The sequence below is a fragment of the Corvus kubaryi genome, unplaced genomic scaffold (assembly GCF_017639235.1).
Source record: "Corvus kubaryi isolate FWS band 111438036 unplaced genomic scaffold, C.kubaryi_AGA036_p1.0 split1-37296, whole genome shotgun sequence".
Classification (NCBI taxonomy): domain Eukaryota; kingdom Metazoa; phylum Chordata; class Aves; order Passeriformes; family Corvidae; genus Corvus; species Corvus kubaryi.
The window spans coordinates 9,712,173-9,735,062 of NW_024582075.1; the positions used below are offsets into that span (position 1 = coordinate 9,712,173).

Genomic DNA, 22,890 nt, shown 5'->3' on the forward strand with positions numbered 1-22,890 from the left:
CCTGTCTCCTTTTCTTTCAGCATGTGTGAAAAGGAAAATCATGGAAGGGTTTTTCTTCCCTAAATTAGTCGACTGCCTCTATGCACCCATCACATAGCCTCCATTCAGGCTCATATATCCCTGGCAGTGCCAGAATCAGGAAGTAACCTCAGATCAACAAGAACAGAGCAAATTTCTTAAATACTTACTCCAAGACTATTACAAACTGGGTTGACACTGTATGAAGGAGGAATACCACCACACATGTTGACAAAACAGCGAGGAAACATGACTACCCTCTGTACAGCTGTCCTCAGATCTGCTCAAAGACTCAATTCTCCCAGCATGATGAAATGCAGATGAAACACCAGTGAAAATGGACCGTGCATCAGAGTTAAACTATTCACACCCCATTTGAGAGCTAAATGGGGACAGTAAGCTAATCATTGTGGTACAGTATAACTCAGTTCATGGGGGAGCCCAACAAAAAAAATAGAAATACAGCATCTGAAGTTTCATCTGCAGCCCATGACAGGCATCACATTTGTCTTCTGGACGTATGTGTTTATTGAGGAGTTTTTTTCTTGCATGTTATGTTAAGTACTGTCACAGCTCAACACTTTTATTTAGAAGCCATTTTGACTAGCCTTGTTCTGTGGAGAGGCACCTGCTGTTCAGCTGTACTGCCTCAACACGTAGCAGTGCAATCTCCTGCCTCTTCCAAAAGGGCATGGTGATCCTACACAACCACGTGTTAGTGTGTTCTTCTGTGTGCCAAGCCCACAAAGACAAGCAAGAAGCAGCAAATGACACACCTTCCACTGCTCTTGGAGGTAAGATCTGGCTCACAACTGACTTCAGAGTAGACAACCCACCCAAAATCCTGCCTGCAGACGAGAACATTACCAGTCCACAATGGTGTGAAGAGTCCTAAAACAATGTCATGGCTTTGGGTCACACCAGCCAGCAGTGTTCAGCTTCAGAAGAACTCCCCTAAACATAAAGTGCTTGATTAGAGGTGCTTCAGCCTCAGGTGAAACATGCTGCTCTCATTCAATCTTGTCCTGCTTGTACTTCTGCATGGGGTCATCAAAAGCTTTTTGTGATGGGTCATAACCCTCTGCTGACTCATTTTCAGCTCATGGTGGAGCAGCACTCAGCTTTCTATTCTATAGTCTGGGAGTATCAATATAACCAAGGCTGTGCACTCTTTTCAGGTCTTTTAAAATTGTGGAATGAGTCGTTAAAGTGGCAAATTTCCTTTTTCTTTGGTGCCAATGCTCCTAACCAAGAAAATGGCTGGATATTTTTCGTTTTTTCCTTCACACATGGTCTCCACTCCCTCAGACTCAAATGACTCAAATATATTCTCTGTCTGCTGGACAACAGTGATTTTCTGGTAAAGGTGCTGACATTGTCCTGCCCCTGGTAAGATTTTGCTGCCCAGAAATTACTAATTCTCTGTGTTCTAATTCTGAAAAATTGCACAGGGTACTTACTTGTATGTGCTGAAGATGTGAAAAAACATTACTTAACCCTCTCTCTGAGCTAACATGAGGAATTACAACACCTTTACTTGTGTGAAGGTCTAAAAATGGAATTAACAGGAAAGAAGTGTGATTTTGGCTGGTTCCAAATATTGCTATTATTTCTTTTTTGTCATTTCCATAAATTTGCTTTGCAGTATTTACTGCACTGTATCACAGCGACGTTATGAATCCTCATTCTTTCCTTATTAGTACAACTTGAATGTTTTGAGAAGTTCAGATGAGAAGGACAGCAAAAGGATGTCCTGAAATGTCATTTTAATGGAATGGTTTGGAAAGTATTACTATTGTATAATTTAGAGGCCATTCTGGTATTGAACTGCTGGTATAACCGTTAGGCATTGTGAATTTTGCTTAATTATGGCAGTATCTCAACACATACAGCTTATATCTTCAAGTACAGTAGAAAAATATTAGATACTAGTAGATCTTTCCATTTAGGAGATTATATGGAGATTAAGCTACAACGAGATTTAAAATTCAGATCATCTCTGATCCAACCAAGACAAAATACCACTAAAATAAAATTGTGTATGACATCTGTAATTCCCCTTTAAGGTCTTTTGGTGATTTCTATCTTTTATATACAGCCATTTTAAAGTCTCATGAATAATTTTAAAGATTTTCTCATCTCTCAGATTAATTCTCCACCCCCTGGAGGGGACAGGGCAACCTGCCTTTTCTAAATATTTTCCTGTCTTCTTCCTTTTTGCCTCCCAAAACCACCTTTCTGCTTCTCCTTCCTACCTCTCCTGTACTCTTTGTGCACTCACCCCACATATATTCTCATTTCTTTGTGCCAGAACTAGGTAAGTTTCAAAAAAGATACTATCTGCTTTGACGGGTGACATTTAGGCTTACAAAGTTAATCTGCAAACAATTTTTGGACAAGGGTGAGTGGGTTTGTGCTCTGTGATGCCTCAGAGCCAGCCCTCATAGATTCCCAGCTATCCCACCAAGCCATGGCCAGGGTCAGAGCAAATACATGAATATCATACACAGGGACACAAAAGGCTCGGTTACTCTCCCTATGAAGTCAATTGCACTTTCAGGAACTGCACTGGGATTTCAATAATATGGCCCCACGCAGCTAGGAAGTCACATCCTCCATGGTTCCCTGATCAGTGATGCCCCATCCCAGCAGAGCTTCTCATGGCTCCAGTTACCACATCTTGAACCTCATTATTAACCAGAGTTCATCAAGCAGACCATATCTTGTTCTCCCTTCGAGCAAAATAGAGTTAAAAATGAAAAAAACATTGGAGAGAGTGAGGTAAGTGACAAAAATTCTTTCTCCATTTTTGCCAACCTGGCATCAGAAGAGCTGTCACCACCACTCACATTGTGTCCAGGATATGGGATATGCACACAGGCTGAGACACGTTACTGAGCATTCCCCAGGCAACCTTGAATCTGACAGGCCTTTTTTGGCCATTCTTGTGGTCCAAGTGTGCATGGCACGATGGAAGGACACATGCAATGACACAAAAGATGGTGAGTCAATGTTTTAATTTTATAGAATATTGATTTGCCATATTTTATTTTTATAAAACATTTAATTATTTTTTGCCTTCTAGCACAACTGCACTCAGATGTAGCAGTGCCCAGTACCAGAAATGTATCCAGTGTGATCTGTCTTCTGAAAGAAAAGTGCACATGAGAATTCAAGTTATTTCATCTACCACAGATGCTGCTTGTACTCTTAAAGGACAACTGCAGCTGATGACAAGGTGGTGTGGAGTGTGACACCTCTGCTTGTCCCCCTTCAGGAACACCAAGGTGGTCTGTGACATGTGATAGGTTTCTTAATTTTTGATAGCATGTAATTAGGGCAACCTAACCCTTGTTTAAAGATTGCAGTATATAAAATCAAAATGCTTGGATGGCTTTTTCTGGTATTAGAGCAGGCAGCTGCAGAGTGAGGTGGTATCAACCATGTAAAACAGAATTCCTCCTCAGTAAACCACAGGACAGGAACTATAGCTAGACTTGTCCTTTGTGTGCTTCTTTCATCATCATAACCTTTGGCCTTATTTTGGTTGGTAATAAATAATATTCAGATTCAGCCCTCAATAGAGATTTGATGTACGCTGGACACATATGCTGAAACCACAAGTGATTGGCAAAGATGCCTTCAATACCTCAATATCATCAATTACTTTGACCTTCTCACAGTCTACTTTGCAAATAGTAGTAGCTTAAATACTCACATGATTCAGAATGAATGATTTTAGCCACATTTTTACAAAATCTTTCAAGATATTGCCATTTGCAAGACAAAGATATTTGTTTACAGCACAACAAAGTAGAAAAGAGGTGAAAAAGACTATATAAGGAATAAAGATCTCTTTATTTATTCATCACATACTTTCTAGGGAGTTTTGATCTTTAAATTTGCTCTAGTATTATCAGAATTGATTTCTAGTCTCTCTGATCCCAGAGGAAATGTTTTCAGTGAAGCTCTCAGTGGATTAACTGTAATGAAGAATCAGGTTGCAGAGCTGTTACTATGGTGCTCTTAAGTGTAGAGCTTCTAAAAAATTAACTGATAAGAAAATTCCAATGCACTATATTTAGAAGCATTTCATTTTCTAGCTTTTGACATAAAATAATTTAGTAATTGAAAGTCTACATAGAAATTGTTTATTTTTTATTAGATCATGGTATCCTAATTCTCTTTTCTGGCTTTATTGGCTTTTAAATAAACACCAAATTTAGAAAAAAAATTTTAAAATATTCTCAAAAAATAAAATTCAAAGAGTTATGTTATTAGTTTCTCTGAGGTTTTTTTGGGTTTGGTTTTGGTGGTTTTGTTTGGGAATATTTTTTTGTCATTCTGAGAACCAAATCCTTTGGGCTCTATTAGAAAATATTTCTTTATTAACAGCTCCACTTGAATGTTTACCTTTACTTTACAGTCTAGAAAGACATTTTAAACATACTACTTTCTGACTCTTGGAAAAAGCCCGGGTCTATTTTTAGATGCCAGCATCCTAAATTGTTTACTGTATCACACAGCACAGTGCAAGAAAAAAGGTTAAATTCTGCTTCCTATTTTTTTTTAGCACAAGCCACCTCTGGCCCATTTCAGCAGGACAGCCCAACTAAAAGTTCTCTACAGTCACCACTGAAACCATTACGAGGATTGTTACAGGTGCAACTGTTATTTCACATATGCAGTTTAACACCACCTGAAGAAGAGTGAATGGAAAATAGCTGAAAATAATACCAATACACACATACACCTGTACAGAAATCCCTGTACTGTTATAACGAATCCGTTTATATTAACACTGATGTTCAAATAGTTCCTACTAAAAAAAAAAGAAACAAAAACAAAACCAACAACAAAAAATCCCCAAATCAAACCAAAAAATGAAAGGTAAAAAAAAGGAAAAAGTCACCCCTTTTCACACTGCTTATAACGAATTACCTGCCAGCTCATAATTAATTTCCTGAAAACCTGCTTGGTGGTGCTGTCCCCACTTTGTGGGCCCAACAGCTGAGTGATTTGTTGCCATAATGGCTTTCTTGTACCACTTATAAATGAGGTAAAATGCTTGACAATGACATTTTTTTAGTGCTGACCACCTGCACTTGTCTGCAAACACTTCAAACTCTACTCACAGTTCTGGCAATAAGATTCTACCCTAGTGATGTTTCATAAATGCACAGATTCCCAAGCAGTGCAAGCAAATGGATATTAATAAAGCTACTGCTAATAATTAGACTAAAAAGATAATTTGAAGGAAAAAAGCTACCATCCAAATGACACTCTCTGTGTCTTTTCATCTTTGCAATACATCTGACAATAATTTTACATTCAGCAGTCTCACCAAAAGAGGACATCTCATCATAAATAAAGGTTTTGCACTTCTGCAAAGGTTTTGTATTTTCAAAGTCATTTGAAAACAAAAATCAACTGCATGGCTTTGTAGCAGCCAAGGGAGGCAAGCACTAGCAAGACAGGAATGCCCTGTAAAAAGCTAAAAGGCATCTAATTGGTGGTTCGGATAGTATTACTTTCCTCCTCTGCAGAGACCTGGAAAACAAGAAATTAAAAGGTCCTATATAAAAGATTATCAGTCGAGTATATTGCCACCATGAGTATTTTTACCTTGTTATGAGTTATGAATTATTCCATGCTGTTTTCCCTTCACTAACTATTCAATAAGAGAACTGAACTGCCATTTGTAATTATGTAATTATACTCTTCATGAACAAAATTCACCTATTCTCCCCTCTGCCTACCCTGAAAGAGATACAGTTTTTGAGGTGCACACAGAGCAGATCACAGAGGCCCTGCTTCAGCCCTCTCCATGCTCCCAGCCTGGATAAAACTGTATTGTGTTACAGCACGTTTTGCATGGTTCAGAAGCACCAACGCTGCCTGTGTGACCACCCTGCTCTATAGCCTGTGCTATAAAGATCATACCGCATTTTCCAAGCTCACTTCCTCTTCCTACTCATTAGCCTAAAATATTGGACCTTCTGAAAAGACAGCTTTAACAAGCTGTGGTTTTTGTTTCCAGTTTCTAGTGCTTTGCATAAAGAAAAGATATGAAGGACAGTTATTTGAATGTGGAGAACATAATAGGGTGAATCACAAGGTTTTATGGCTAGTACTCATTTATATTTATGTGTGTGTATATATATATGTGCATATGTATGTTGGCATGTATTGGCATGCAAGAATTTACTTTCTATCAGTTTTTATTATCTTAAAATGTCTTTCTTTCTTTAAATATCTTTTCTTTGATATCAGAGAAAAGAGGTTGACTTTCTCCTTCCAACTTTTTGTCGAGCTTTAAACTGGTCTTGCACTAAAACCGATCCAATTTATGCGGAATTGATTGTAGTAAATATCACTGAGAGTATAAGGTTTCAAAAGGTTGGAATCCTAGAAACTACAGCACAGGATAGAGAATCAGGAGTGCTTGATCAATCTACTGTTGATTTCTTAACTGAACTTCTGAGTAAAGAGTAGTTATTTCACCCATTTCTCTGTTATTTCACAAGTCTGTTGTAAAAATTGAGTTTTGTAGTCTCATGAGAAAGAGGGTTATGAGTTTGCCAAGCACTTTTATGGTTTTTGTAACTTTCAAGAAGACCAAAAAAACAAATCCTTAACAAGTACTTTTCCTTCATTATTTTTCCACATTGTTTAATTATTCCAGAGAGTGCTGAGATGTATACACCAGTGGCTTTCTAAACCAAAGTTTTGAAAGTTTAGTGCTTTTGCAAGGGGAGAAAGACAACAAAAAAAAATACATAGGTTCATACAAAAACACAAACCAACTTTTTTAGGGCAAGTTTTGCCTTCATAAAATGTAGCTCTTGTTCCTGTAGACGTAAAGAAATCTGTGTGCTCCATACATGTTGCTGTTCATTCTGCTAGCCATGGAAAATGGGCACCAAGCCCAAGTGCTCAGGTCATAATATCTATCTATATGAAGATTTTTTATTTTTTGAAAAAAATAATACTTCCTCCTTCCCTACAACAAGCCTGAAAGCTTTTACTAGAAAGTGGAAGATATTTTTCGCCTGCTAGTTTTGAAGATTTTTTTGAAAGCCACTTTTGGATCAGCTGTTTTCAGTGGCTGAGCAAGAGTCTTTTTTTCTTTTATTTTGTGCACTACATTTTGTTCTCTTTATTTTCCTCAGAGTTCAATGCAAGACCTGTGCTTACCAATGGACCACAGAGTATCCCATCAGATCTGTCTTTGACATGGGAGCACAGTGATCCAAGATTCCAAGCCTACCTTCCCTGATCAGCCTGGTGGATTTTTGTAGGAAGTCTGCAGATGATGGTTTTTGATGAACCATAATTGCAGAAACACAGATGTATACACTCTGCCTCACAGGCCTGGCTCCTTCATCAGCAACATGCACAGTTCCCATCACATCCAGGGAGAGAATAGACTCCCGGGTGTATAAATTCATTGTCTGCTTCCTCCTCTTTGAAATCTTACATTTTTAGAATCTTGGTCTTAAACATGCACTATAAATCTGACAAAAAGTGTTACTGAAGTTCCATCTCTAAATAAATAGTTTAAAATAAAAGTTGTATAAATACCCGTCTGTGCCAACAATACAGTTTGAAAAGGAGCATGGTAAACACGAAGTAAATTAAATGGGATTCACTTTCATGAGGTGGATGGCTACTTAAACCAGTTATTATAGAGAAGATTTTGTTGTGTGGTGCGACAGCACGTACCCATGTGGCTAACCAAGAGCTGGTTGAAAAACAAACCCCACCCATACCTAGGAGCAGTGCCATGACCAAACCACAATTCCTGTGAGGAATAAATTTAATTTGCTGAAAATGAAGTACAGGCACTATTGAGCTCATTAGTCAGTAACAGACATATTGCAAGAGAAGAAAGTGGAATTTGGTGGAAGCTCCAAGTTCTACATATGCTATGAATAAACCAGACTATTGTTTTTTGATAAAGGAGTATTGTTTTGAATGTGCTAGGTAACTAAGTAAAGCCAGCAGAGTTTTTTTGCCAAATATAGTCTCTTGCTCACTGCTAAAAATCCTAGCTTTTAAATTAGGAGCTGAAGTCATTGAAAAAAAAGTTTACATTCCTGCAGCCTGCTGCAGCAAAGCCAACCAAATGTTTGGCTTAATATTCATCTCTTTAATGAACTTTTCTTAAACATCTAAGACAGAAAATACCATTTCTAATTTTTAGTAATTTGATGCTTAAAACTTTGGGTTTCTTCCCTTCTTTTTCTGTTTTTGTATTATCTTTTCTAACTTGTTCAGAAAAGACCCTTCAGGGTCACTGCTGTGGTATTAGGCTATGTGAAGCATTTAATAACTGAAAGAAATCATGCTTTCAGCTTTGGGCACCAGCTCCAATTGTAGGACACAGTTACTAGCAGTATATTTTTTGTTGGTTCTTTTTAGTGGTTTTTTTGGTCATAGACCAAGCCAGTGTAGAGGAAAAGAAGGTTTTGTTTTTCACAGTAGCTCAATGCAGTGGTGATATGGGCCTAGAAAACCAGCTGATCTTAGGAGACCTGACTGTTAAAAACAGCCCAAACTGCTACAGTTCTTTAGGGCAATGCTGTGCAAATGATACACTGAAAAATTATTAAAATGGATAGAGCAACTGCTGGAAGATTGCATTATCTTCCAGTCATTGGATATATTTGGTGCTCGTCGCTTTTAGCCATTCCAGCAGGCCAGCATGGGGTTTTTGGATCCTGAATCTGGGTCTGAATGGGCCAGCCCCTTCATGTCCCAGCAGCAGTGCCAGATCCAAGAGGGAGGGATGCAGCCTGTGCTTTGTGCCTTCAGGAGACATAAAGGAGTGTTTGGCCCCATGAGGTTTGCCCCCACAAACTGTAAGAGCTGGCATCCCTCACTTCCTTCTTCCCACCCACAGGCTGAGGGCATCACTCAGGAAAACAAACTCTGAAGTAAGTTCGGTTTGGGGTACATTTCTATCCAAACAAACAATAATCAACTTATCTGTTAATAATTTCATCTACTTTCTCTACCCACTATTTCACATCTGTAATACCTATTTGTTCTACCATTGTTTCCCCCAGAAACAAGATGTGGTGGGACATTCAGGGTCAACCCCACAAGGATCATCAGTGCAAACACAAAGGCAAAACCAAGACCATGCTGGGGTCCAGCTGCTGAATTTAGCTTCCCTAAACTGCCAGAAGCATGACTGCCACATGGAGGAAGAGATCAGCTGAAAGCAGCCAACTTTTGAGGCATTTTGGATGCTGTATTAAGGCAATATGCAAATAAACATGTTGGTACTTTCTAATATAATTGGGTACTGGTGTACCTCAATTGGTGTCTTGCTTTTCTTCTTTCTTAACCATACTAGTATTGTTTGATGTCCAGGTGATGGGTACTTCTCCACACGCAGTGATGGATGAGAAAGGGAATAGAAAAGGGGGATGTACATGACTAATCCTGTTGATAGGATCCAGTTTAGTAGGGAACACAGGGATTATCTCAGAGGATTCACATGGCAGCAGGCAGACCTGTTTTCTAAAACAGGCAGGTGCAATCAGAGCAGAATCATCTTTTTTCAGCTTTTTCTGATGTGGCCATACCTCAAAAGGGTGGAGTGACTCAGCCAAGCCCTCTGATCCCCTGTCACCTTCTATTGCCTGTTGTAACAGAGGATAACTTGTCTTCTCATGTCTATCAACTAATTTATCTACGACTGAGATGCCCAAGTATGAGGGACACTTATAGTGAACATTTCCATAAAATAACATAATAACATTCTTAATAACATAAGAACTCTTTAAAAATTTTAACTGACATATTTAGTAGGAATATTTAGTACATATTTATCTAAATGTGTATTGTAAGTAGGGAAATCTACTTCAGCAGATAAAGTTGGGATACCATTTTATTTACATGAATTTCCAAAAAGTATACAGTTGACTCCCCTTTGTTTCCTCTTCTCCCATTTACTTTCCTTTTCAAGATGCATGAGGTACAAAAACATGCCTGAAAATACTGTGTCAAAAGCCCACCTTATAAGCTTATATCTTCTAAAACACCTTTTACTCCAGGCTTGGCATGTGTATTGTTAAGTCTCCCTTACCTCATGTGCTTGATTGCCAGATTTGAAGTCTTGAACTTATCAGGTTTTGAAGATGTTCTTCAACGTATAATAGTTTAGGTGGTTTTAACAAAATTACTTCAATATGTAAAGAAAAGTATCTGCATAAAATATTTCAAAAATTAAATTTTTAATAGACACCACAAAAGAGACACTGCACATGCTGAACAGTTTAATTTTTTTCTGCTGTAGGGAATAGCTTTTTTCCTGGACCCTTTATGTCATCTGTAGAAGGTAGGATCATTTAAACACCCATATCTTTCTCTCTTCAAATGATACAAGGGTTACTAATCATGACTTTGACTGAGAATCACACTGAGTATAAAAAATTTTCCTTCCAGTTATATTCAACACTAATCAAAGAAAACAAAATACCCAATGTAATGAATTAACTAAATTAATAGAATAAGTTTAACCTAATCAGTATTGACAGCCCTTGGATATTTATGACCAGGCACTGAATATTAGGAGGATTACATAAAATGAAACCTTGGAGAATTAGATCCAGCATCTTTAAGTCTCAGCCCCTTATAACTATTGAAAAATCATGAGTACTAACAAGTGAAAAACTAGAAGACAAATTTAAAAAATGATGAATGCATGGAACAAAACACTGTCATTTCCAGCTTTGACTAGCACATCATAAGGTTTCTCTCTCTATCTCTCTTTTTAATCTGGTCATTACTTTTTTTTTTTTATTCTAAAGCCAACCTCACATTTGAGGATCTAGTCTACCATTTCTGAAAAACTGGGAATTGCAATGCCAGTAATTTAATACCATTTCACTGGTTTCCAGCTTCCTTTTATTATTTTGTTTTAATTTTCTCCCTTTGATCCTTCTCTCCCCCTCTGTCTGCCCCATTTCCAGGGCCAGCACTGAAGCTTCCCTTCTATTCCTGCAATGTCTGATCAAAGACCCAGCGAAAAGCACCAGTGTCTTAAAAGCTCAAGTCACGTCAGATTACAAGTGGCACCAAGGTAAAACCAAATGCTTCCTGTGCCACCCACAGCCACTGTCACTCATGTCAAACTTTCACTGACAACAGCTGATCTATGACAGGCAATGGAAAATTCAGAGAATTCAGAAAGAAATCCAAGCCAACAACAAAAAATCCCTCCTAAAAACTAAAAAACCCCAATCCACCATTGTAAAGATCAAAAAAAATGATAGTGACATGGATCACTCGTGTTGATTTAGTATATTGCCCTAGTTTTTTAACATGGATGACTTTATAGCCACTGCTATCCCAGAATAGCTATTATTGATCATCTGCTCTGCACTTTAAGAAAAGTAGGACTTCAGAAAGAGGGGTGGTGGAAATTTCCAGAATGTAGATTATCTGTTTGGATAAAGACAGGCTTTTTATACCTAATTGCTAGGCCTGGGAAGCTTAGTTGCCCTGCCCACTCTCTCTGCCTGAATACACTCAAACGGATTCATGCAGGTGGGATTCCACGTGAATAGGAGCATTTCCTTCCACTACTGCCACTTGCTTCTTTCTTCTTGCTGTACAACTATTGAAAAGGAAAAAAAAATTCCATCAGCTTTGTTGCTAACACTTCTGGTCTTCTTAGTTCTCAGTGAGGAATGGTTTTTTTGTCTTTTGAGGAAGGCAGGACAAAGAATCAGCAAAATCAACACATCTCACATCATTTTAGAAATTAGCTCTATTAAATATTTAGGTGCTTTTCAAGTGTTGTCTGAAGAAAATAATTTCTGTGGCATAAACAGGACTTGTCTTAAATGTTCTGCAGAGATAAAGGACCTTCATCCATCAGCAATTAAATATGACAGGAAACAGTCTCCTGAAGGCCATGGCATATTTGCATGCAAAGGATTATTCCAAAATGTATTAATCATGTATTTTCAAATATGCTTGAGGATTTTCATGAATGCAGTAGGTAACACAGTTGCAAGGTTCCAACCTATAACAGCTCTGGATTATCTAAGAATAGACCGTCAGGTTCTATTTGTAACAACAGTGATGCAAATCCGAAGAAAACTCACTTAGTTCAGACTAGAGGTTTTGTATTTACACTTGAATTAAAGATGTCAAGTCATCCTCTCTTTTATTGCTGCACACTACTAGATGCAAATCTCTGATTCTGCAAACAAAATCTGTATTAATTCACAAGACTGGAAATTCATTAATTCTGTGCATCAATATAATAATATTAACATTCTCAGGTAAAAAAAGGTGAATGTTCTTTATGACTAGTCTGTTTTAATAGTATCTTGTGGATTGGGACAGCTGAAACAGCAATTGCTCAGAATGCTCTTCAAGCCACAATGTTTTGGTTACCTCATTTACCTCAGAATATTTTCTTCTGTGAATTAGAAACTGACTTATTCCTTATGTAGTTTTCAACTATTTCAAAGATTCCTTTGCAATGGCAAGGTGCAGTAAAATCCAGTGTAAGGTAAATCACTCTCTAATCTTATTTTTCCCTTCTCTTTCTGGATAAAGCTATAAATGCAATGAAAAAAATATTATTTTGAATGGCACCAGTGGAGAAATTGGTATCACAGATGGAGTTTAAAAGTCATATCATCTTGCTAACAGCTAAATAAGGTATTTTCTAAGTTGGATTTTGGCTATGCTACTTTGAATATTTGAAAATTTTTAATTTTAATAAGGAGAATATTTTGACTGCTGAAACTGGAGATAATGTAACATTATCGTCTTGGCACATTCAATAATACATACTAATGCAGCCTGTATTTCCAATACAACCCCTCTTCCTTGTCTAGTATTATTGCTTCAACTTGACATATTTTTCTGAGCAGCAAACCCAAACAATAATGTGGTCATGGGAAACTGGAACAAATGACCACTTGCTCTGGAAAGCAGCACACCACAAGTTTGAAGTCCTTCATGTTTATATAGTGGCTTGACTCTCAGCAACAGGTCATAGCCACGAAACAAGAGCTGCATGAAATATCATGTAGAGCCTGTAAACCCAGGAATGTGCTACGTGATGCCAGCTGTGCCGTACAGGATCTCAAGCAGCCTGTCCCACACACCTGGGAGGACTGCAAATATTTCTGACCAGACCTGCTGGGCTAAGCTGGCTTTGGCAGAAGTCAGTTCATTAAGCTAACAGGGAAGCCTGTTTTTAAGTCTTTCAACTGCTAAATATTGTAGTAACTCCAAGACAAAGATGTTCCGCACAACAATAATTCCACTAACACTGTTTCCCATGTAAGAGTTAATTAAAAATTAATGCATTTTGTTTTGATGTCTTTTTTTTGGAAAGCAAATAACTCGCTCAAACTTTAACCATGTTGATGCTTAAATAAACCAAGATACCAGTCTGTGCTTTCTCACCAAATGGAAAGGCAAAAAAATCACCAGATTGTATCCAGTGAGATATGTGTAATAACACAGACAGAAGGTGCTATATTGAGACTTTGAATCAAAACTCCCCTTTCCTAGACTTCCCATGTACCTTTATTTCCTGTTTAGAAAGCAAAAGAATGACAGGCAATGCAATACTGATGAAGAGTGATTCCCTTGCAATATGCAGACCCCCAAGACATCATCTCTGTAGAGCTGGTTTACCTGTAGATGTAGCCAATCATCTCAAGCATTCCTGCATCTGTTCCCAAAAAACCCTGCCAGAAACCTTGTCAATGGCCTCAAAAACCATGTCTTAGGTGCTTTGGAAAACATCATTTCTAGTTCCATGGTCTGTCCTAAGCATATCAGTAGATCCATTTTACTTTACATAGATACTTCTACCCTCTCCACTCACACATAAATCTGACTTTTTATGGTTAGCTACCAATTGGCATTTTCAAGTGCACCCATCTCCACCCACCCACAAAGTAGTCCAGGATAGTAGGGTACCTATTATGCAAGCCAAACCAGTCAATCTGTTCTAGGGTGTGAAATCCTGAGCTGGCACAGATTAGTAGCAAGGAATTATTCAGAAGCACCCCAATATACACATTTTAAATAAATTTAAATTCTCACCTCTTAGAGTTGCAAAGACTACGCTGAGATATAATTAAATAAGAATACTGCTGTCCGTAATTATAAATTACTCTTTTAAAGATTTTCATTTAAAGCATAACTGTGGTGGCCTTAAAACAACCAACAGTAGTGTGCATGGATTGATTTCAAACTTCTATAATTACACAAACAGAGATCAGAAGAAACAAGGAATCTTGCCCCTCTTTTTGTGCCAGGTGAAGAATGTCCAATCTCATTTCTACAATAAAATCAAAAAGGCACATTAAATTCCTTTCCATACGGGGGCTTGAAAGAACAAACTAGATGGCAAGGGTAAGCCCAGAACGTGTTAATTTTCCTCAGTAATGTAATGGAAGAAAGCAGTACTCTTTATCCACTGAAATTAATTTTGCTGACACATGTTTGAAGAACTTGGCCATTAGGTTTTAGTCCTTGGTTTTCCAAACTGCACTTGATCCTTTGAGGAAAAAAAAAGACTGTAACTGAGTAAACTAAGTACTTTCAAATAGTTGACATCAGCCTAGTTTTCTATCAGCTTATTATCTTAAATGAAAATATAGGTTTTGTCATTGCTACAGGATCCCTTGTACCCTTAAAGCACTACCTGTTACAGTTCAAGGTACACTATTTAGATTTAACAAACAGATAAATTGTATTCTCCTTAACAAAATGCATTAGGCTACACATTAATAAAATACATAAATAATAATAAAAACACCTTACTATGGACCAGCAAATCTTCCATTAAAATTAAAGGATATCTGTACTGCAGAGCCATAAAATACGCATTTTGTACAGGATTCCTTCAAACCACAGCCCAGTGAAATGCATGGATAAACTTCCATTGGCTTTAGTGACTTTTACATCAGGAACTATGGCACTGCATACATTACATCCTCTTAATGAAGAATCACAGAGAAAGAAAAAATCAGATTTATTATAAATGAAGACATTCTGAAAGCGTTTTTTTACCTATATTAGAAATTAGCAAGTGAAAAGTAGGTTCAGCATAATGTGTAATACTTTATCTTACCCCAATCAACTGCTAACCTGATTCTCCATAGTTTTGTCAGTCGCCTGAAGATTTGAAAACTTAAGTGAGGGCACAAGGTCTTGAATTGCCAACAAAGACAAATTTGTAGCATGCCATTTTTAACAAAGAAAAAAGTCATTATCAAACCTTTCAGACAATTGAAATAAAAAATCATTTCCATTTCAATTAGCATTTCTGTTCTTTGTAAGGCATGTCTTTGAAAATAGTTAATGCTAAGTTTCCCTACCAAAACTGGGTGCACTGGGACCCACTGCTCCATGTCCAGCTCTGCATACAGGCAACAATGATGGAACATAACAGCAACACTCAGACACATCATTAGTGCCCAGGTGCAAAATTAATACAACAGTGTGAAAGAGCAAAGGGTTGGAGCCTTAGAAAACTTCATTTCCAACTTGTCACACTTGGGGGAAAAGGAAAAAGTCATAAAAATTGTTTAATAATACAGCTTTCTGAGGTCTGAGGCTGATGAGTAAAGTTTAGGCTTCCACCTATAATCCTTCTGGTACTTATTGCCCACTCAGCTAACACATAAACCACTCTGTGTTGTTGCTGTTACTTCAGGTGCATGTAGGGCACTTTGCTGCTAAAGAGCGATTTACATAGACCAGGGAAGTACAACATAAGTTTGCACAAAAGGCAAAACAAATCCTTTGTGTTATTGGCCCTACCAGTTTTTTTGCCTGCAGAGGGGGCCAGTATCAGATGTAGCAAGGAGACATTCAGTAAAGGACAAGACACTCAGCACTTCATTTTTCTTAATCTTCCATCACCTGGAAGTCAGCTAAATTACTTGTCTCTGGTCCTAAAATGGCCTGAATTCTCCCTTGGATATAGTTCCTTGAAACCATGCGCTGGAGCCAAGACAGTGTCTTTGAAACTACACCACCATTATTAGCACCATTCCTGGGTCTGAGGTGTTTTTCCTTTACATCAGCTAGAAAAATTGGTGTATGTATTTCTTTCCCAAATTCATATATCCCCACCCACCTGATGGACTCGGATATCCTGATACGGAGCCCGGAGTTGCCACAGCTACACCTGCAACATGGGGCACAAACCCAATAGCACACTGTGTTCTGCAGCTCTGCCCCAAACACCCTCTTCCAAGCATCCCAGCAGGGCTGGAAGCACCCCATGCCCCCCAAACATGTGTTTTCCCTCACTGTCCATAGCACAGTTATGTTTTTACTACCTCCCAGGACAAATACTGTGATTTAAGCAAAGCTTCAACTCTGGTGCTCTCTCTGATCACAACCAAGAGATATCAGGTTTTTGGGGTAATGTCAAGATACTTAGAGGTCCTGGAACCAGCAAAGCCTACCCATTGTATTAGGCTGTGCAACAGATCTGAAACAGCTTTATAAATCAGCATACAGAAATGAAGATACTTGAGGAATAATCTTCCAAAGACATTCGTGTGTGTATTTTAAGTATGATTAGATTTCTGAGGCAGAAGAAGTTCCATTAAAGAAGAAGTTCAATTAATTATGTAACTCTCTAAACAACAACAGATAAAACAAAAAAATCATACACGCACAAACCTCTCATCTTTTCCCTGCAGAACTTATTTTTTATACTTTTACTTGGTCACAATCACAGCTCTTGAAGTGGAGGGCAGATTCAACAAGGACTGATACACTGTTTTCCAAAGTACGTAGTTTTCAAACATGGGTAAAAACTGTGTTATTTTAAGATTCAAATGAATCAAGCAAGTCAAAGAAAATATTGAAACTTTGCCTAAAAACAGATACTTTCAAGCTTCTAAAGAACTTGTGAAAACGAAACTCATGTGCATGTACCTTCCTCTTAAAAACACAAAGGGATATTTTTAGCAGTTGCTTTGTTATTTTCACTACCAGCATATAACAAAAAATTCCAGGTGTTCTGTAAGGAGGATTCTGTTTTAGTCTATCAAACAATCTGCCCTTCAGACTGAAAACTTGCTGCATTTCCCTGACCACTTTGGGAAAGATGAGGAGTCCAAGGATCTCGAAATCCATAGAAGAGTAAACCAGTATCTGACATGTCTGTAAGACCTTGATTTAGGGGTCACTTAATTTATTTATTTTTCACACTTTATCTGAATCCATTTTATCAGTGTCTTAAATCTTCCTTGAATATGTGCAAAACTTTTTTTCATTGTGCAAAAGAATCCTCAGATTCTTCTTTTTTCCGCACTGGCAAATCCAATAAGAATCTGCTAAATCTGAAAAGCTCCATCTTTCCCAATAATTTTTTCAACTAGTCATTATTAGGTCTATACTGTTCAGAGACAAATATAGAGAGGTTTCTCCTGGCCCACAGGAGGTGTATATTCTGGCCTTGTTTTTCTTGGGCAAATACCACTCAGTAGAAAAAATATTTTCTGGGCCTAGGTTTACAAAAATATATTCATTAAATCACCTTATATCTGATAAAAGTTTGGGGGTTGGTTGTTCTACACATTTATAATTGGTAAAATGCCCACGCTGCAGACATTTAAGTTGTATTTAGTCCTGCCTTACCTGTGCCTGTGTTTGTGTGCAGAGTTGGAAGAAGAGGCACAGAGTTGACTAAGTTCAATTATTTACTCTGTGTGGAGAAAACCCTAAAATGTAGCTCAAAATATGTAATACATTTTCAATATTTATTATTAAGCCTTAAAGTATGAGCAGCACTGATGGAAAAGGAACTCAAATGACAAGATTAGACTCCAAACTCCCCTGGTGAGAAGAATCCCATTAACTGGGTTCAAAAATGCCAGCAGTGGCTTAGCTCCTTTTCCACTGTTCCTGTTGCTTCAGCCAAAGAAAATGAACTGTAGAGGTGGAACATCTAAGCAAGCCTTTTGCAGGGATTTCTAGTGACTTCCCTGCCTTGCTCTGTAATGCAGGCTTCATCCAACATATGTTAAACGATTTGTCCCAGAGTTTCGGAAACCTAGCTTATCCAAGGCATGGAAAGCAGAAAATCAAAGAGAAATTTCCCTTATCATTTGTGATAAGAAATTCTTGAATATTTTGTCTTTAACTTCAGGTATGTCCAGAAAATAAATATTTTCTTCTTTGCACACTGTTTCTTCATTATTGAGTGTTATCAGTGTTATGTCTTCTAACCAGTCAGGCTTAAGTACTGATAAAATTAAAGTCCATGAAAATGCAGACTGACTGTGGTAGAGCAGAGGTCTGGAGGGCAGCTATGTCTGGTGAGGTCTGCTTACAGAATCAGGGCCCTATTTATCACCTTGTATGTTTGTATCTACAGTTGTTGTGTGTCAATCTTCAGCCCTCATCTTCCCAGTGGTATCTAGGCAGGGTAATTTGAGGGAGAACAAAACAAGGTTGTGAGCCAAAACTTGTTCATTTTGCGGCAAAGGGGGAAAGTGACCCACGAAGACTTCATGTCCTGTCCCTTGAAGCCTGTTTTTTTTTTCCCTTTGCCTTGTTAGGAAAAGAAAAAAAAAAAATTATTTGTCTAAAACTTCAGTTCTTTAAAATGTTTAGTTGACAATTGCAGGGAAGCAATGTGTTTAAATACTATTTTAATTGCATCTACTTAGATTTCCCATAAATGAAATTTTGTTAACTTTTCAAATTATTCAGTGTTACTTTGACCTATCTTTTTAGATGCCTGAAAGGAAAATAAAGGGTCTGAAAGGCAGTAATTTTGGAATTAAAGTTTTACCCTTCGATGCATTTATTTTTTAGTATATAATGTAACAGATGCTTAAAGAAGGGGGGGAAAAAGTAAACCTAGGTCAGGAATGAAAAAGTGTTGTTTTGGGAAATGCAACAATCTCTTTTGGTTTAGTTTATTGCTCATCTTGTACTTTTTTCAAGCTGCATTATTGCTTTTTTTACATTAATCATTTTGTGGTATCATTTACAGTCTGAGAAACAAAGGCAGCAATTGCTGCTAAAGTTAGTGGGATTTCATAGTCTCTTCAGATCTTGTGAATGCTCTAACTGTAGCAAAGAAAGCACACACATGTTAAAGACAACAAGCTAACATAAAATGAAATAATTACTTTAAAATTCATTTTCAGAGCCATCTGACTTTCTACTCAAAGCTTGTCCCACCAGGCCAAAAATTATCTGGCTATTCTTTTGCTAGCCACTTGAGAAATATTTGGGATACAGGAGACGATTCAGGAGACAGAAGACATGCAAAGTTCTTGGAAACTATGTGTCAGCCTCCATGTCTCCAAATGGAAAAAAAAGTCTGCAGAGAAACCTGACCAACACCAAGCAACTGTTCTGAAGAATGTGGCTTTAGTTTTTCAAAGTGCAGTCAGCCTGGTAATGCTTGCAGCTGTAGTGAAGGAAAACACAAAACAGAGAGCACAGCGGGTACAGGGAGAAGCTCCCCTGTTTCACCAATTCTGCATGAAAGATTTCCTTTAGTAATAAGACCAGATTGAAAAGTTCTTCATTCTAATTGACCTTAAATAATAACTGCTGAGAGAGAGATTTACTAGCTGATAATTACAGCCCTTCTTTTATGAGATTTAGGTTTTCAACCTGAGAACAAAATATAAGTCAAACTGCTGCTCTCTGAGCTCAGAATATTGGGGTAAAAATATTTATCCAAAACAGTAGGGAAAAAGAAGTGTATTGTCTCCCTGAATTTCACAGGGGGCACAAAAATGAATACATCTTCCTGCAATGCGGCTTTTACTGCACCACATCCTTTTACCCTAATGATGCAAAAGGCTAAACTAATATTGGTTTCTGTTAAGACAAAAGCCCTTCTTGTTACACTTGCTATTACTTTTATTTTAAACATGATAATTATAGGAGGCATAGATGGTGCTGCCTATGGTTTACCGCAATAAGATTTTTTTTATAAAGATGTTTACATTATAGCATCAAGTCTTAAAATACAGGGAAATACTAGAATTAAGATGAGGAGTGAATCTTTAAATTATCTCCTTCCCCCCTTTGTTGCATGTATTATGTCACACTCTTCAAATACCTTGTCAAAAACTTCTGTTTCTATCAAAGTTCAGCCTCATTCTGTATAGAATAGACCATTTTCTAGGCTTGAGTTGGGCTTGTTTTTTGAAGAAGACTTTTTTCCAAGGCATTTTTTTAGAATTCTGTTGGAGAACAGAGAATGTGTTACTGGGTTGCAAGAAGAGGAAACATAGTTTTGTAATTAGACACTATCAAATGCTACACTATCAGATGCTGCCCTTCAGTACCACACTTTGTCACTGTACGACCTTCAGTTCATAGCTTCAGTTCACAGATATTTCCATATCACCTCCCTGAAACATAGGCTTATCTAGATTGCCCATGATGTGCAGAGCATCACACAGAGCATCTGAGAAATCTTGAACTGGTCACCCTGAGTCTACCTGAAATCTGTGCCTTTCTCTCCCTCAGGGTATTTTCAGAAATCCAGATTTTTACAAAGTGTTTTTAGTAGATACAAAGTGGAAATCTGAGTGTGTTTAGACTAACAAAGTCTACACTAATTTATATGAGAAAATCCCCCTGGGTTTGTTACGAGATTATGTTGTTGAAACTGGCTTCTTCCCGCTATTTCCACACCCAAATTTGTTGCATGGCAACAAATCTGCTGAGTCCCATGGCTTTGACATCTTACATAAAGAATTCAGGGTCAACAGGATGGAAGATATGACTGTGTTAATTCAGGCCCATTTCCCTTGACAAATGCTAAAGAACTGAGTTTTTCACTCTTTTTATCTGGTTGATAGTGAAAAAAAAATGTAGAAAAGATGACTGATGTTCTAGATAGATCACAGGCATTGATTTTCATGTATAAATATGAAATATTCTCAGAATAGAATACAATATAGATTATTTGTCCAAATTAAATTCAACATAAGGTGGACATAAATTGCAGTGGCAAGTGACACTAGAGGAATAATGGCATTTCACTACTGTAACGCTTAACAGAAGTATATCATGCTTTAGACCGTTGTCTAGACAAGTATCTTCTTACAAAAATACTTTGTTATATCCTTGGAAGTGCATCATCTAAACCAAGGAATATGAATTTGAGTTACAAATACGAGCTGCTCTTATCTAGAATTTAAGGTCAGTAGCAGATGTTACACATTCCTATAGACGTATGCCCAAAGACAAGGATTTTTTATTTTAATGGCAGAAATCTGCCAGCTATTCTTGCCTTGTCTGCAACAGCTGAGCAATCTTTCAGTGCCATGAGGAGATTGAAAACTTGGCTCATATCTAGCATGGACAAGCTTGCCTTAATCACATTGCTCTTTTACATGTGCACAAGGACATCAACATTGACAGTGCTACAGTAAAGCAGCCATTTGCTGAAAACAACTGTCAACATTGTCAAGTTTTTTGGAACCTTTTACAATGTGATTTCGGTGACAAAGCTTGTATAATTCTCTTTATCAGCTGCAGTAACAAATTTCCATAAAAGAGGTAGAGTAGAAAAGTAGAAAAGAGTAGAAACATACTGGAGCGGGATTTTCTATTACTAGTTTCCACCTGACATTCTAAAGCAAATGGATTAGAACACATTACAAGATAAATGAATTGCAACATCCAGAGATTCCAGTCTTACTTAAACCAATTTCAAGATTTTACACAAAAAGTTGCAAAAACAAAGTAAAAGATTTTGTCTATGGCTCACAAGTCAGGCTTATTCTAAATTCTTCATGCATTTTTATTTCTATACTAATCTTGTCATTGAACCTGTAAAAATATGCTTGAAAAAAAGAAACATAATTACATTATGTTGTGGTGCTGACTGATATCTGGAATTTTAAAAATCCCAGCATGTAAGACTCAGAATAGTCACAGAATAGGTAAATACTACAAAGTGCATAGTAGAATGCTACAGAGGGTAGGAGAGAAATATTATTTAGGATTAGATTAATTTAGGCTTGGGACTGGTGCCTAACCTGTGCCTATACCAGCTATTGGGAGTTCTGGCTCTTCCAGCACCTCTCAAGACCACTCTCTCAGTATATGCCACTCTTTAAGTTACTGGACCATTATCACAAGTCTGCAAATAGGTCTTGGTATTCTTGGCACTATGACAGCTTCAGCATATTGTATTCTGCTTTCATGCTTTTCTAGGAGCAAGTATGACTTAAATAAATCATAAAATAAACAGTATTAAATAAACAGTATTAAATAGATAGTATTTTGTTGATTACAAAAATACTTACATGAAAGCATATGAAGTTATTTCCAGCCAAATTTCGTCCCACAGTGGTCTTTCTGATTACCCAAAGTCATAATTCCTCTAGCTTGCCTTACAGAAGTGGGATTTTTCTCAGTTTCAGTCAATCATTCTTCCTAGTGACCCATAAAGAAGAACAGGGTACGTTTGCTCAAGATCCTGTCTCACATCTGAGATAGGTAATGAGTACAGCTCTGTGTTTGTTCCTGCAGTTCTCTTCAGACTGAGCACTAATGCTGGAATTTACAAGCCCGTGAATTACCAAACTGTCCTTGTTGAATGCTAATGAGGGCTCTGAATGATGCTGTCAACAACAAAATTTCTTTGTATCATCTTAATCACAATTTCTAAAGAAGATTTTTATATATGTGTTAGCTGCCAATACTCTTAGTTGTTCCAGTTCATTTTTCTAATATGTACTTGCAATGCCTGGGAGATATCTCAGCACAAATGTTAAAATTACTGGTATTTATCTTAAATTAAAGAGAAGGGGGGGAGGGGGGGGAAGAGGATGGATTGTGGAAACAGTATGCATCAGACCCTGAGAGTTT

The 22,890-nt window shown here is 37.5% G+C and overlaps 1 long non-coding RNA gene across 2 annotated transcripts in view; it reads right to left on the reverse strand.

Annotated features, from left to right (window-relative positions):
* Positions 1-22,570, reverse strand: part of LOC121657377 — a 37,586-nt gene extending 15,016 nt beyond the window's left edge. Inside the window, exons 1-3 of one of the 2 annotated variants that reach the window (XR_006013596.1) lie at positions 22,326-22,570; positions 11,505-11,650; positions 10,118-10,236 (exon numbers count right to left, since the gene is read on the reverse strand). This is a non-coding gene — a long non-coding RNA (uncharacterized LOC121657377). The remainder of the gene's footprint in view (positions 1-10,117; positions 10,237-11,504; positions 11,651-22,325) is intronic. The other variant, XR_006013595.1, reaches the window with a different exon arrangement.
* Positions 22,571-22,890: the final 320 nt, after the last annotated feature.